The 16,190-nt window shown below is 38.5% G+C and overlaps 1 long non-coding RNA gene across 1 annotated transcript; it reads left to right on the forward strand.

Annotated features, from left to right (window-relative positions):
- The first annotated feature begins 6,893 nt into the window (after window positions 1-6,893).
- On the forward strand, window positions 6,894-15,899 carry LOC115067429. Its single transcript, XR_003846852.1, has 4 exons — window positions 6,894-6,943; window positions 9,528-9,607; window positions 9,746-9,952; window positions 15,390-15,899. It is a non-coding gene; the product is annotated as an uncharacterized LOC115067429 (long non-coding RNA).
- Window positions 15,900-16,190: the final 291 nt, after the last annotated feature.

The following is a 16,190-nucleotide window of genomic DNA, read 5'->3' on the forward strand; positions in this document are numbered from 1 at the left end:
TCTGTTGGGTTTGGGTATCATTTGTTGTTGCTTTTCAAGTGTCTTGAGTTGGAGTGTTAAGTCATTTATTTGTGTTATTTCTGATTTTTTAATGTAGGCAGTTACAACTATGAACTTCCCTCTAAGGACAACTTTCAGCATGTCCCAGAGGTTTTGTTGTGTTGTATTGTCCTTTTCATTTAGTTCCAGGAATATTTTTATTCTTTTCTTAATTTCTCTTTTGACCCATTCATCATTCAGGTGTGTGTTTTTTAATCTCCATGTGTTCGCGTGGTGATTAGGGCTTCTTCTGATGTTGAATTTATGCTTTATTGCATTGTGGTCTGATACAATGCATGGAATTATTTCAACATTTTTGTGTTTGTTGAGGTCTGATTTGTGCCCTACTATATGGTAAATTGTGAAGAAGGTTCCATGGGCACTGAATATGAAGTATGTCCCTTGGTGCTTGGGTGGAATACTCAGTAGATATCTGTTAGGTCCATTTGGTATATGGCATTCTTTAGTTCAGATGTCTCTCTGTTAACTCTCTGCTCTGTTGACCTATCTAATGGAGACAGTGGGGTATTGAAGTCCCCTACTATTAATGAGTTGGGATTAATATGGGTCTTAAAGTCCTGTGCTATTGCTTTTATGAAGTTGGGTGCAACAGAATTTGATGAATATATGTTCATGATTGTAATATCTTCTTGATTCATTGTTCCTTTGATCAGAATTAAGTGGCCCTCTTCATCTCTTCTGTTCAGTTTTAAAGTCTATTTTGTCAGATATTAGAATTGCTATGCCTGCTTTTTCCTTAGTACCATTTGCTTGGTATATTTTTTTCCATACTTTTGCCTTAAGATAATGCCTGTCCTTGAAAGTGAGATAAGTTTCTTATAGACAACAAAAAGATTGGTTTTGTTTCTTAATCCATGCACCTATGTCTTTTGATTAGGTAGTTCAATCTGCAAATACTTAAGGTTATTAATGAAAGATGTGTATTGAATCCTGTCATTTTTATTTCTGTTTACATTCTTGATATAGCTGTACTTCTCCATAGTTATACCTTCATTGAATTTCTTTCTGCAACTCCTTGGTCATAGTCATTCTTTTCTTAAGCTCTTTGAAAAAAAAGAACTCCATGAAGATCTGTTTTTTGGGGCATGGTTTCTTTCATTCTATTTATGCCATGGAAGATTTTTCTTTCCCCTTTGACTATAATATACATTTTGGCTGGGTATAGTAATTTGGGTTGGCTTCTGTGGTCATTTAAACCTGGGAATGCTTTGGTCCAGGCACTTCTAGTTTTCATATTTTGCACTGAAAAGTTAGCTGTAATCCTAATGGGTTTTCCTTTATATGTGACATGTTTTTCTTTTGCGGCTTTCAGAATTGTCTCTTTGTTCTGTATGCTTAGTGTTTTTACTATGATGTGCCCTGGAGAGTTTCTTTTCTGGGCCTGTTGTTTTGGTGTTCTATATGCCTCTTGTATTTGTATGGGTATGCCTTTTTTTAATTTGGGGAAATTTTCTTCTATGATTCTGCTGAAGATCTGGTCCATGCCATTATTTTGGAATTCTTCTCCTTCCAGGATGCCTATGATTCGTAAGTTTGGTCTTTTTATGATGTCACACAATTCCTGCATATTCCATTCTTGTGATTTCTTAAATTTTTCATAATCTTTGCTTGAGTGGTCAAATTGTTCAACACTATCCTCCAATGTTGATATTCTGTTTTCCATTTCATTCATTCCTGTGGTGAGGCTTTCCCCTGTTGTTCCTAGTTGGCTTATTGAGTTCTGCACTTCCTTCTTCATTTCTGCCTGAGTTTTGTTCAATGTTACCATCTCTTTTGTGAATTTATTCAGAAGTTTATCCCTATCTTCTTGTAGTTCTTTCTTTTTTCATGTGTTCTTTAATTTCGTTGAATTCCTTGATCATGTTTATGATGTTCTTTTAAATTCTGTGTCTTAGGTTATCTCTATGAGGTTCTCCTTGTAGAACTCTTCTATAGGACTGGTGGAGTTTGGTGGGGACATAATGTTTTGGCTTTCCATTTTATTATTCTTTCATTGTGGTTTTGGCATGTGAATCTCTTTTGTTGTTTATGATTCTGATATGAGAATTAAGTTGAAGTATGCTTCTGTTTGTATTCTGTGTGCCTTGGTCCTTTTCTTATGTTTTTGGGCATGAAAAGCTGGTTCCTCTAAGCTTCCAGTTCTCTCTTTTGATTTTATATTGGAATGGTCAGGTCGCTTTTGTCTTCAGGATTTTCCACAGAGGCCCAAGTCAGATGAAGATCAGATGCTCTCAGGCTTTCTCCCAAGGTCTGGATCCCTCCAAGAAAGATATCGTCCTCAGGAATTTGGGGGTTGACTGGCCTGGGAGCAGGGCCAAGGAAAGATACTGGTCTGGTGCAGCTGGTGGCCATGCCACCCAGAGATGCAAAGGGAGATGGGGGTGGGAATAGGCCCCAAGGACTCCTGGGGACTGCAGGACAATCAGGAAGCTGAAAGTTCAGCCCCAATGTCCAGGAAAGAGGTTGGCAGGTTGTGCAGCCCAGGGAAGCAGAGGGAGGTGAGGGTGGGACCAGGCCCAGCAGGCTCCTGGGGACCAGGGTCCAGGGAAGGGGAGAAGGACCTGGGTCAGCCTGGATGCAAAGGATCAGGAAGCAGTGGCTGTTCCCCCGGTGTCTGTGGTGCCAAGGCAAGGAATGGGGCAGTACCCAGGCTAGGAGGAGAGACAGGCAGGGGAGATGGGAGGGTGAATGAGGCTGGGGGTCTGAAGGTGAGGAGGGTTTGATGAACTTATCCAAGAGAGAAGCTGGTGGGCTGTGCAGGTCCAGGGAAGCAGAGGGAGGTGAGGGCACGGCCAGGCCCAGAGGGCTCCCAGGGACTGTGAGAAGAAACTGGGTTGGTCTGGATGCAAGGGATCAGGAAGCAGTGGTGGCCCCAGGCCAAGAGGTCAGCCCCAGTGTCTAGGAAAGAGGCTGGTGGGCTGCCACATCCCAGGGAAGCAGAGGGAGGTGAGGACTGGACCAGGTCCAGAGGGCTCCTGGGGACCAGGAGAAGGAATTGGGTTGGTCTGGATGCAAAGGATCAGCAAGCAGTGGTGGTTCCCCTGGTATCTGGGGCACCAAGACAAGGAATGAGCCAGCACCCAGGCTAGGAGTAGAGACAGGTGAGGGAGATGGGAGGGTGAATGAGGCTGGGGAAGTCAAGGTGCTGGAGGGTGTGATGTACTTAACCAGGAGAGAGGCTGTACCCTCAACTTTTTCGAACCACTGAGTCCAATTTGTGTTGCCATACACTCTTGGGTTTGTGGTCACCCCTGCAGCATGATTAACCCACCAGGGGTCAGACTTTTACGTTAAATTTCACTTTTCCGTTTTCATACAATATAATTTGATGGTATTTAGATCTCCTCCTTTATCTGCACCTCCTCTGTATAATTTAATGTGCTCTGTTACATATATTATATACAATATATTTGTGCACACACACACACACACACACACAGCCTATAGAGCCTAATTTGTGTCTCCAAATGTCCTTCAGTGTGGATTCATCCACTGGAGACTGGTTAGCCAAGAGTCCCATGCTTGAAAGAGATTGTCTCTGCCCCTTGTAACAGCCATCTGTAGAGGGGCCAGACTCCTAAAGTTGACTGACTCTCCCTCTCTCAGCAGCTGTCAATTGTCAATAGCTCCTCAGGTAAGGGTGAAACATCATGCCCACCTTCGCTCCCCAGGCTGGGATTTTGTTTGCCTTGAGCTTTCACAGTTCTTGTACATACTGTCATAACCGCTGTGAGTTTATATGTGCACCCACCTTATTGTGTCCTGAAAGAACTGTTTCTTTGCAATCATCTGCAGGCTCTGGATCTTACAACCTATCAGGATCCTTGAACCTTGGGAAAAGAGGGAATGATAGAGGTATCCTATTTAGGGCTGAGCATTCTGTAGTTTTATTCTCTGCACCATGACCAGCTGAGGGTCTCTGTATTAATTGGCATCTACTGTGAAAAGAATCATCTCTAATAAGGATTGAGAAGTACACTAACATATAAATATAATTATAAGTCATTAAGAGTCAATATAAGAATATAAGAATAATAGTAGTAAGTTCTCCCTTGGGGTCTATAACCTGTCAAGCCATAGGATCTTGGCCTCAATAAAGGTGCCAGGTATAGGTTCCATCTTGTGGAATCCAATGAGAAAGTGTTTGATTAGTCTCATAATATTCATGCCACTATTGTACCAGTGGGCATATTTTGCCATGTCATTTATCACTGCAGCTCACAGGGTTTACAGCTGGGTAAGGTAAATATTTACTTTTCTCTTCCCAGAGCATACATAGCACATTCTAGCATTATAAAAGCTTGTCAATTAGGGACCAAAGATTCCAGGTGAGTACCAGCTTGATTTATTTATTTTCTGTCTTAAATACATGGTGTTGTTTTCTGTTCATAATTCCCCTTTTACTCAGTTATAGCATTGTTTTCTATCTTCTCTCCCTGGTAACCCAGACCCAGAAAGACAAATATTACATATTTTCTCTCATTTGTGGATGATATCCTTGAATCTCCAGAAATGCATGTTTCATCTGTAATACTTATAGAGGGCTTAAAATATTTTTAGTAAGTTGTACCTTTGAAAAGATTCTGTAGATTCAAATATTACTGTAGATATGCAAAATATTTCATAAGATGTGACAAATTGGGTTGTTTCTTACAAATTATTTACAATATAAATTTTGATATATCTTGAACTCATAACTTATGAAATATAAAATAAAAAGGTTTTAGTAAATCTGAATTTAATTTTAAATTTAAATAAATATTGTATCATTTTTATATGTTCCCTGACCTATTTGCACTAGTCAAAGGTATATAAGAAAAAAATATGATTTCATAATTTGTATAGAATTCAAAACACCATGTATTCTTTTGGTATCTTTAGTAACAAACAAAAATATCAGTATCAATGCCATCCTCCTCTACAGTAGCTTACTCAGAAGAGCATCATATAAAATTAGTATTGCATCTTTTGTTTGTTTGTTTTTATTTTTTAACCTAAGGCTCATGGAACATAGCAGAACAGAGGATGGAGAGAACTAGTGCATCCCTCAACTCTCACCAGCAAAGCTTCCTTATACAACAGAGTGTGATGCACACAGAAGGCCATAACTTCCTAAGTTTTAGAGAATAGGAGACTGCAGAGTGTGTGTCCCTGGATTGGATTCCTATATGAAACCTCACACACCCACAGCTCAGGGACCATTTAGAAAGAAGGGATGGAAAGAGCCAGGGTTTGTCCATGAATGTGGAGAAACAGAGGGTTTCAAACCACTGGAAGCTTTCTCACATGAACTTGCAGCAATGGTGGCATTGTGCAGAGGACCTATGCTGACTCAATCAGAGAAGGGTCTGGAGTGGAGTGAGGGAAATGAGTGACAGGCTGGCCCTGTCTGGTAACTGTTGGCAACTGATTGCTGCTGGGTAAGAGAGAACAGACTTTACTTAAGATTTCAGAGTAGACTGACTAGATTCCAGTGAATAAACTAGCACTAAGGGATATCTGGGTGCAGATGATTGCCTGGGAGCATGGATGGGGAAGAGGGCCTAGAATTGATTGATGGCTACTGTATGAAATGCATAAGAACTCAATAAAATTATTTTAAAAACTAGTATTTTTTTTACACAAATGCAAAGATGTACAAATTTAACTCCAAAATGCAAACTGGTAGATGCATTCCAATGTAGTACAGACTTTGAAAATCATAGATTTCAAATGTGGAATTTAATTTTTTTTAAATTTATTATTTTTATTTTATGTGTACGCGTGTATTGCCTGCATGTAGATAAGTGTGTTGCTCATGTCGTGCAATGCCCTCGGAGGTGAGAAGAGGCTGTCAGATACCCTGGGACTGGAGTTACAGACAGTTGTTAGCTGCCATGTGGGTGCTGGGATTCAAACCTGGGTCCTCTGCAAAAACAACCAGTGTTTTTAACTGCTGAGCCATCTCTCCAGGCCCTCAAATGTGGAATTTTAGTAACTTTGTTATGCCTTATTCTAGTATCCACATTTGCCTTTATGTACAAAAACTTACAAATTTCTTGCCTAAATAATAGCAATTGCTTATGTCCTGGAAGTCACAGTTAATATGTTTATGGACAAAGTAACACAAACCGGAAGTCAGGACTGATGGGAAAATCCACACTGCTATCATGGTGATCCCTACTTTCTGTCTCAACTATGGCCACTACCATTACTGGTATATACTTCTCCAATGCCACTGCCATCATGAGCCTAATTGGTAGCCAGCCACCCTCTTAACAGCCTGGTACTGACTGCCACCCTTCTACTCTGGATTACTCAAAAATGTATATGCAGCCAGACCAAGCTTCCCACTGTCCTGGAGCCTGCACATAGACGGTAATGCTGTTGCTGTAGCAACTTCACCCAGGGCATGGTCCATTGTAACTCCAGACTTACAAAACACAAGTTCTAAGATAAAATGAAATATCAACACCTCTGCAAGGAAGAGGAGGAATTCCTTCAGAGAACAGTTTACCAAACTGTTGCACAGGTGATTCATGCAGAAAGTTAGCCCTAAAAGAGAAGGCAGAGGAGGAAGAGGAGTTAGCTATGCAATATTAATGTAACTGCCTTTATAACAAGCGTTCATACTAGTGATTTATTGCAAATATTCACAACAGAAGTTAACACACTATGCAAATGATGCCACCATTGCTCAAAGTAGACTTCAGAATTTATTTTAAAGGCAATTCCTGCAGCATGTATGAAACCTATTTTTAATGTACTTTTTTAAGATACTAAATACAAGTACAAAATCTTGTACAAGTACACTTGTAACTATGTGGAGATACAGTAATCCATTTGTGCTTTCACCAGAATCTATGCCCAGGACTTGCCATAGTACCAGAGGACATCCAAAGAGGTATTTACTATTATGTTTTATTATCATAATATAGAGCACAGCTCTTCTTATCACTGCGGATTTGTATTTGCCTTAATATTCCTATGGAAGATGCTTTGGGGAACTATCAAGAAATACAAAATCAATGTATAGCTAAGAGTTTTGAATAAGTGACCTCATTTCATGCTGATCAAGAACTTCCTTATGTTGACTTTATAAATAAAATGTGTTTATTTAATTTAGAGTCATCACAAAACCCTGCTATTACATAATAAGGTAAAATTACCATGCTCTGAAGTGTCTGGGATATTATATCTATTCTTAAAAACAATGTGTTCTTTTTACCCTCACACAAAAACAGTTCAAGTCAAAGTTTTATGGGTTTAACATGGGATAATTATTTCTTTAAGAACAAAATAAAAATAACCAAAAAATTAGAGTAAAAACAAAATTCTTTGTGTTCCAAAGATTTGGGGGAAGGGAGAATGAATTATCGGTATAAGGAGGGTAAAGGGAAGCCACATCTTCCACTGTTCTTTCCTGCCACAGGAGGAGCAGTGGAAAAGGAAACTGAATCAATTAGGTATTTGAATGTTGTTGGGACTGATGTTGAATAACTAATTGGGGGGTCAGAGAGATGACTCAGTGGTTAAAGCGCTGGCTGCTGTTGCAAAGGATAGGGTTCAGTTCCCAGCACCCACATAGCAGCTAATAATGTCTATAGCTCTGGGAATCTGATGCTCCTTTCTGGATTCTGTGTGCGCCTTATGCACTATTGCACTTACCTGCAAGTTCAGATACCTGCAGGCAAAACACACATACACACAAAATAAAAATAAATCAAACAAAAAATTCTAGCTTAAAAAGAATTAAGGAATTGAATCATAGATATTGACATAACTAGGTACTAATCAGGAGTGATATTTGATAGAGCAGGAATATTTATTGAAAAAGATGACGTTCTACCATATTTAACCATCAGTAAGTTCATGTGTACAAGCATATTTACAGAAATTATATACAAAATATCTGTTTTCTTTTCCTTCTATTTCTCCTTCTGAAATTCTCAACTACTCTTAAAATTCCAAAAATCAGATTTCATTGTACTTCATGAATGTTCTATTTTAAGCAAAAATCTCTTTTTTTATTCATCTAGAATTTTGTAAGCATCTCTTACAAATGACTTGCTAAAATTTCCCCCATAAACAGCAACTTCTTGACATAAACTGCATGTAGTGGCCCTAGTATAAGACTTGGTATACAATGAACATTTAAATAATAAGTATCTAGTGAATTAAGTAATCAATTTGTCTATAGGATGCAATTTTTAATTTTTAATGCAATATATGACAATAGCAATATTGATTTAATATTTTGTAGCCCAAATGCCTATTTAAATGAAACATTATTTGTTTATATTCTGGAATGGAATTTGAAATTTTGCATAGTAGATCAGTGTTTATCTTATAGATATATCCCTGACCAAGTGACTTCTGCTCTTAGTATTTCTTTCTTCATCTCTAAAAAAAAAGCAGGAAAAATTAATTTTCATCATAATTAGAAATATTAAATAAGGGACTGAGGTGTTTATAAGCCACATTCTGATTTGCCTTAATAAAGAAAAAACAGCTCTTTGCATTCATAAGGCCAACAACAGACCCAAACTGCCTGAGTACTCATTCCTTCAGCTGTCTCTTGGAACTGTGCCCTGAGCTGGGACTTTGCTCATTCTTTTATTGACACCACAATCCATCATGAAATGGAGAAATAGAAGTCATGACCCACTCTTATCAGAGAATTTTGTCCTTTGCCCCAGGTCTAAAATATCACATATACTCAATTCCTTTCATGGTTTACAATGAGGAAAGCAGGCTGCTTGGAAAGCTTTGATATGTTAAGCATTCACACATACATTCATTCACTATCATTCATTCACTGTCTTGAGTGGAGGGAGGTTGGGGTCCTGAGGGATTAAGATCAAATTCTCAGGTCCAAAAAAGAGTGCATGGCCCTGTGAGATTATTTACATTATAAATGACAACTTTTTGTTTGCAAGGTTAGTTAAAGTCTTTAGTCCAGATTATTATCATATTGTAAAAGTCATTCCTACAAGAGCTTATAATTTGTTTATTCAATATCTAGGAGTGATAGTAAGCAAATCTTACATTTTTCCACACACAATTCCATCTTAAAATATCACTTTCATTATCTTACAGGTCTTCTAAAATGTGATGCACATAAATGAATAATATCTTGCATTATACTTAGTAAACAATAGGCTCTTAATAACTGAAATTCCCTACCTCCATCAATTCCTTTCTGCATGTCAGTATAGCACTTTCTTTAACTTTATAATAAGAGTAAATTATGAGAAGATGAGAGGTAGGGAAATCTAGGGAGCAGATGATGGGTGATTGGTGGAGAAACAACCCATCAGTGGTTTTCAACTTAAATGCATGTCAAGTACTCTCCTTAGTTCTCAAGACCCTTAAGCCAAACCAGTTAGAGTTGGACTCAACTTATTGGTCTATAACTTGAAAATGGAAAGGTTCTTCAGTGACTTTGTTTTTGTTTGTTTCTTCTTACCACAATGATAACTCACCAGTTTTCAGAGTTTTGAGGAAGAGAATTTCACATATAGAGAGTTCCTACTCTATGGCTTCAACTCAGTGCAGTGATTATCAGGTGAGTGAAATCACACATTAACAAACACGTGGTCCCTGATGAGACTGGTGTCTACTTGCCATGCTCATTGTTCTCTACTTGCCATTCTCTTATGTCACTTTCTCTTACTGTGTGGATTTGTCATTTTGTTGTTTTGAGATACTTCAGAGAACAGCTTCAGGGAGTGGCGGCTTCTGGTTTCCCAGGTTATAATAAGAAGGGCATTCATGGAAAAGCATAGATGCCACATCGTGACATTCAGGAAACAGAGAGGCAGAGAATAAAGCTAGGCAACTAGGAAGAAAGAGAGAAGATCCAAAGACAAGATGTACTCCACAAAGTTGGACTCTCTGTGCCCTACTTCCTGTGAGTAGTCCCCTCTTCCTAATAGTCCATTCAGCTATAATCCTTCCATGCATTAATACATTGATAAATTTAGCACCAATCACTTCTCAATAGTTCTATCAGCTGCTGATCCAAGCTTGTAACACATGAACACTTTAAGGGGATATTTCATATTTGAAACATAATACTTGTATTAAGCAGAACTCTAATGTTCACTCTAGGATCTTAACAATTAGTTAAACATCAATCTAGTTACTACTGTGTACTCTGTAGGCATAATGAAAGTTATGGGCATTAACATATGTAGTTTATGCTAGCTTATCAATGTGGATCCAATATTATCACTTCAACACTTTTAAATAGAAATTTATCTTACTGAATTAAGGAGAGAGATGCAAGAGAAAAGAAAAGGAAAGATGGTATTAAGAGGTAGTTGAAACAACAATTGACTCAGATCACAGTTTCTGGTGTTAATGATGGAGGAAGGATCACTGGGAACACAGATTAGTAGTAAAACACTTGCCTAGTGTTCATGAAGCCCTTAGTTCCAATTCTAGGATGAGAAAGAAAGAGAGAGAAAAAGAGAGACAGAGACCAAATGCCAGTGAATATAAATAGCCTCTAAAAGTGAAGAACTCATACAACCTCTCTTCCATGGAAAAATCACTGCTGTCTCACAAAGGAAGATACCTTATGAAACTCAGAACCAAAAACCAGCTGAGTCATGCTACACCTGGCTTTCTGCTTTAGAGAATTAAAATAACAAATGGGTATTGTATAAAGCTGCTAAATTTGTGGTATCTTGTAGCAGCAATAACAAATGAATCTCCCCACTATAAGTAGACTCAAACAATGTTTGGAAACAGGAAGCATTTGAATTCATTGAACGATGCAGGAATGGTATTTAATCCCCACTGTATCTGTTATCCACATGTAGTTAATTGTTTCAGAATGAAATACAAATCTCTCTCCCTATGAAACTAAAACTGAAGCTTAAGAAGATAATTACGTAGTATCATCCTTTCAGTATCACCAAATTTCTACTAATAAAGCAATGGAAATGGAGTCTCCAAATAGATCTACCATTCGATTTAATTTTTAGTATGATCTGTTATCCCTGCAGATGAGTCTTATAACTTCCCTCAAGCTTTCAGGAAATAGAAGGGAATTTTTGCAGATGCAGTTGATGGACACTTTCAATCACATTATTAGGAAGAAGATTTTTGTATCTGCAAACAACAGGCACAGTCATTCCTCTGTGTGCTGAAGAGAAAAAATTAACACAAATGTTCCTGACAGCTGAGACTGAGCTATTAAAAACTGTAGGAATGCTCTCAGTAGAGATGCTACCAAAATAGAATGCACTCTTTAATTGAGGAATGACAACTTGTAAGAAGCCTCTCTTTTCCTACCCGCCCCTTCCAGTGGCCCAATTTTTATTTATTTATTCATTTATTTATTTATTTATTTAGTCATTCCTTCACTACCCCCAATTTTTATTTTATGTGATATGATCTTTCTGATAAATACTGATTTTAAATACTCTATAGAATTTCTGCAGCTTATGTAGAAAAAATATCTTTGTTGATGCTTTTATTCACAAAGGTTTTTTTAAATGCCTTTTATTATATCCCCTAAATTATCAAAATTCTCAGGCCAGGAACTAGAGATGCCAAGTATCTGACCTAAATAGACATTCCTAGAGGAAGGGCTAACACAAAAATGCACTGCACCAAGCTGTCATTCATTCATGGGCTCAACAATTGATCATAGAGAAGCTACTGTATTTTAGGAAATATTTTAGGTCCTGCGATACAAAAATGAACACAGCAGGCACAGTCCTTCACCTTACAGACTAAGATGTGAGGAAAGATTGCAGTGAAAGTTGTACAATGCCGGAAGTCCAGGCAGACTCCGTTGGGGACAGGTTGACTCTATAAAGGAGACAATCAAAAGATGCGGTGCAAAGAGCCAGGCAACAATAGAAAAACCAGGTAGAAAGCAAAAGCTCTGTACCTGGCACAAGCTTAGGGAGGGGACTCCTGATAAAACTCCCAGATGGTCCAGAATTTCTACTCAGTGATATGTTAGGAGGTGCCCCAGACCTCTCTTCTAGGTGGCTACAAAGCTATTGGCATGATCCTGAAAAGGAGGATTTAGAAATGTCCAAATGAAGGGAAGTTGATTCCAATTCAGTGCAATTTCTTCTCTTTTCAAGTAAAACGTTGAGTGACATAAGAAGGCACAGCCTCCCCACTCCTTATATCAATGAGGCTCCTGGAAACAAGCACTGAAGAAACTTTGTCCCTAAGCACTTTCAATACAGCCTTTCCTTCTGAAAACCAGTGTTCTGTACTCCTAATCTTAAGGAAAATGTTTCAAACGAGAGCATCCTAAGCCAATTTTAGCTAACACCTGTAGGATTTATTTGATAGAACTTTAAGAAGGTAATTTAATGGTTTAAGAAAACAGAACCTGAGGTAATATAATTAGGCCAAAGAGGAAAGCAGCTGTGTAGAAACATTCTTAATCTCCTTCCTAATTCTGCCGAGGGCTGAGCACAGAAGCATGGGGAAGGAACCTGCAGGTAACTAGTAATGTAGGAAAAAGTCTTTTGCATAGGGAGCCATCCACCATCTTCCTAATGGGGCTTCAGGGAAGCAGTGAAACAACCATTTAAGACATTTACTGTTAACATTTCTGAGCTCACCATGAAAAGTGAATTCATTGTGGATAGATACCAAGGAGGACATACATAGCAATTGTTTGCAAATATTTTCAGAACTTGAACACGATTCTTGTAGCACAGGATGCCACTTTAGAAGGTTCACTTTCAGTGTATGGCTTCCTATGAGCTCTCACAGAGCTCAGAAAGCCTTTATGCTCACCGTCCTCATTTACTGCAGTGAAGGGGCACAGGTAAAGCCAGTAAAGGAAGAGGCGAATCAGTAGAGCCCATGGGAGTCCAGATGAAGAGCTTTCAGTTCTCCCTCAGCGGACTCATTCAAAAGACTGTGGTTTAATGTGGATTGTCCCCCATATGCACATGTGTCTGAATATTTGATTCTCAGCTGGTTGCACTGTTTTGGGAGCTTGGGAAACGTGAATGCAGTGCAGCCTTGCTAAAGGAAGTAGGCTCACTGGGGCAGACCCTGAGGTTTTACAGCCTAGCACCACTTCCTGTCTGGACTCCACTTCCTGATCTGTAGATATGAACAAGGAACCCTGGCAGTCCTGCCACCATTTAGCTGACCACTGATGCCTGTGTCACTTCAGACCATGAGACAAAATAAACCTCTCCCTTAAACTGCTTCTTTTCAGGTGCTTAGTTACCATAATAGAAAAGTAATTAACAAAATGGCACTTTGCTCAGTGACAATATGTGACAATGTGCATGAGTTATTGCCAAACAACAACTTGCAAACTTTAGTGTCCAGGGTTTTTTTGAGGCTTGGCCACATAGACATAACTGCCTCCTGTCTAGCTGTCTGTGTCTAGCCTCTCGGGTGCAAAGGTACTGCATGGTTCAAGTACCCTCTCTGTAAATCATATTCCTAGCATGAACTATCATGCATTGTCCAAAGCAGTAGAAAATCGTACACTTTTATCAGCAGGATATTAAAGGCGCTTAGAGATTGTTTTGTAGGAACCCATCAAAAGCCAAAACCATTCTTTGGGAAAAGTTAATCTTTTACTGACGACTGAATAAGTGAATTTATTATGTCACAAAAGTTATCCTGAGGTTTTTTTTTTTTGTTAACATAATGGGCTTAAATTTCATCTTATTCATAGCATTAAGTAACTTGAGCATTTACATTTTAAGTATGGTACAGGCCATTTTGGAATTTTTTTTCAAAATATTTTATTTATTATTTTATTGTATCTGTGTGGAACTCGAGTTACACATGGTTGTCAGCTGCCATGTGTGTGCTGGGAATAAAACCCAGGTCCTCTGCAAGAGCAACCAGTGCTCTTAACCACTGAGCCGTCTCTCGCATCCCATTTTGTAACTGTTTAACTTCAGTCCTAAAATACAGAAAAAATTTACTCCAAGTGTGTTTTAAGAGTTTCATATGATTCCCAAAATAAATACAATATGTCCATAGGAGTAAAATGTGCTCGTAAACCTCATGGGCTTCAAAGTAGACCCTAGTAGGCCAGTCTTTGCTTACGTTCTCTAAGTGATCAGTGTTGTCAGATCATTTGTGATGATCTATTCAACCAAAGGAGAAGTTGGAAGAGTCTGATATTTGGAATATGAAGCATCTCTTGGATGCCAGGTTGAAGAGAAGCTCCTGAAAAGAGAACCAGATCCTTGCCCTCCAGCATCATAACCTCAGTGACCAACGAAACCCAAAAGCAGCATCTTCAGCCCAACCACCCGCATATCACAGTTATAGGAGACTGTTTGCATTATCAGCCCCAAAGCAAAAGAGCTAAGAACGGTTGGAGAAGCAGGCTCAGCACTTGTCTGTATTATTAAGCTCTCTCCAAGGAAGTGCAAAAATGACTAGTGACTATATTTTCAAATCAAATTAAGAGAGCCCTCAAGTTTAGGAGAAGCTGTTATTTAAATGCATATCTTCTCAGCCACCACCCCCACACATATGTTAAACACATTATACCATCAACAGAGGATTTTTAAATATAAAAAGCAATACCGATTTTATATCATGTACAACAAGAAGTCCAGATTAAAAATGGAACTATTGTTTAAAAGTTCAAAAAAGGACAAGTATGGAACATACATTTTTACCCAAAATAGAAAATAGGAAAAAGTGGAACCTATGTGTTTAAACTCAGCAATTCTAATATCCACAAAAAAAAATAGAACAAATCAAAAGTCATCTTCAAGTCTCTGAAAGGTTCTACTTTAGACTCAAGTCATGATTCTTGAGTTTTTTTTTTTTTTTTTCAAGTCTCATTTTGGAAATATTTTTTTTTCTTTGTGGAAGAATGTGATGACCAGATCAATTTAATTTTTCATAGCCAATGAGGTGTCTTATGAATGGAAAGATGTGTAGAGCTGATACCTTGTGTCAGCCAGTTTTTAAATCACTTCTTGTAGCAATCTTTGAAAGGGCTTAGCTCAGAAAACATGAGTTGGTTAGAGTGCTGAGAGGATTACTACAGAAGGTAATTTTCTGTAGTCCAAAATGACTTGAAATGGGCATTTTAAGTAAGTCCTCCTGAGGTGTTGCCAAATGGTGGGATCAAATGTTTTCATCCTGAGAAAAAAAACTAATGCTTCCCATGCTAATTGTGCCCTTGAGGTACACACTATCAGCTGCCTAGTCCACTTCATGTCTGTTCCCATCTTCCTACTTTCTTTTGGGCTAGAATTGTGCCCATTCTTGCAGCTTCCCTCAACCTGGTAAAGGCTATCTGATCCAGTCGTTCTGGCCAAACAGATATAAAGGATTTCTTCTGAAAAACTTCTCTTTGTTTGGTATTCTAGGTAAAAATAATGCATACAATGCTACCTCCCTCCTGTAACAGTTCTTCCTGCTTTGAACATGAAAATGATTCCTGGAGCTGCAGCAACCATTTTGAGACTATGAGGTGATTGAAGGATGAAAATGAGAAATAGTAGGAGAAAGATGAACGGTGTGTCTTTTATCTGTAAAGACATTTGTGCTGCTGTGACAAGCGTCCTTGAAACCTAGTGGGCAGTGAAGGCTGAGCTCGTAGCTGTCACGTGGCACGTCGCTCATCACCATGGCACAGAGAAGAAAACTTGGCAGAAACACTCACTCTTAAAGGTTCCTGCCCAGAAATAGCACAAGCTACATCTGCTCCCATTTCCAGTGGCCAAAGCAAGTTACATAACTACACCTAACATCAAGAGGGAAAGGAGCAAAATTCTACCATGTGTCAAAAAGGAAGAAAATCAAAACACTGATCAACAGTTTCGATGAACAGTTACATTTTTTCTTATGTGAGCAAAAATAAAAACCTGTTTGTTTGAGTCACTTTGAGTTCAATTTTCTATAACTTGTAACCAAAAATTTTCTTAGTGAATAAGTCCTTGAATTACTCTGAATTCCTAAGACTGTCTATATAAAATTATATAAAAGGGTAGGGCTTAGTTCTACTGAGCAATATTAAAGACAAAAAATTTATAATAGGGGACTGGAGAGATGGCTCGGCAGGTCTGAGCATAGGCTGTTCTTGCACAGGACCCAGGTTTGAGTCTCAGCACTTGTATAGCAGCTAACAATCACCTGTAACTCCAGTTTCAGGGGATCAGATGCCCTCT

Source organism: Nannospalax galili, unplaced genomic scaffold, assembly GCF_000622305.1.
Source record: "Nannospalax galili isolate Female #2095 unplaced genomic scaffold, S.galili_v1.0 scaffold284, whole genome shotgun sequence".
Classification (NCBI taxonomy): Eukaryota; Metazoa; Chordata; class Mammalia; order Rodentia; family Spalacidae; genus Nannospalax; species Nannospalax galili.